Below are 1,227 nucleotides of genomic sequence, written 5' to 3'. Positions count from 1 at the left end.
CTCTCTCTCTCTCTCTCTCTCTCTCTCTCTCTCTCTCTCTCTCTCCCTCTCTCTCTCCCTCCCTCTCTCTCCCTCTCTCTCTCTCCCGCCTACACAGTTTATGCCGTAATTCTTACCAAAATCCAGTCAGAAAATCACATTTTTGAAATAGTAAACCCGAGTGATTTATGGCCTCCAGCCTCCTCCTGTCAAATAAGCGCTAACCGAAGCAGTATTGAGTTCTATAGCAATAAACAGAAGATTTAGGTCACCTACAGTCGACTAGAAACCAGTTAGTAGCACCTCTAAGCGATCACCAGACATGCTAGAAACAGTAGCCAACTCACCTTCAAATCAAAACCTAGAGTTTCTGAAAGAACGAGAAAAGTTGACACTGGAGACCCCTCGGTTTCCCATACATACACGCCCCCACCCCCACCTCCCACACAAGCGCTGCTGTTAACATGTGACCCAGTACAACCTGTTGCATGGCCGGAGCCCATCAAGCTTGCTTGGTGAGGTGGAACGTCCACTTTAGCTTTTTATAGAGGATTAGCGGAGGAAAAGTGCGCCGACGTTCTTGGGTAGACGTTGGGCGTTGAAGAAGATCAGCTTGTTGCTCTTTTCCGGAGATGTTTCTCGGGGCCGAACCGCTACTTCTCCGCATTGACAAGTCACAGCTCCGGTACTACAGACATGTGATTAAAATGTCGCAGCAGGGAATCGCAAAACGGATTCTTCAAGTCGAGCTGACTGACGGAGGACCTAAGGGTAGATCAAGAACGAAAGGGTTCGATAAATTTTCAGTTTCAGTTGGTCACATTTGAGAACCCATCCGGAACATCTAATGACGGCTGCTTCTGACTGTACCCTATAAAGGAGATGCCCGAAGACTCTTCTCTTACGACACTTCCAAGAATATTAGGTGGAGAAGACGGATGGACGAATGTGTCGCGCCTGTCTGTCCAGTTGTTATTGATGAAGAAAGACAAGTAAATCCACGGCAGATCCTCTCCTGGCGTTTTGTTATAAAAACTTATCTAATTTTTAATGCTTAGCACGAGGCATTCTGTATATTCATGAACTTCGCGTCAGCCTTTAGATTATGTAAAATTCATTTGAATTCCAATTAGGAGTTTCCTTTAAAGTTGCCTGATAAAACCGTTGCCATCCATCCTGGTATTTATCTAAAGAGACCCTCAACCCACACCACTCGTACAACCTTTTATCAGTTTCTCACATTTTGCT

Source organism: Octopus bimaculoides, chromosome 24 (genome assembly GCF_001194135.2).
Source record: "Octopus bimaculoides isolate UCB-OBI-ISO-001 chromosome 24, ASM119413v2, whole genome shotgun sequence".
NCBI classification, from domain to species: Eukaryota; Metazoa; Mollusca; class Cephalopoda; order Octopoda; family Octopodidae; genus Octopus; species Octopus bimaculoides.
This window is presented reverse-complemented; position numbering follows the sequence as displayed.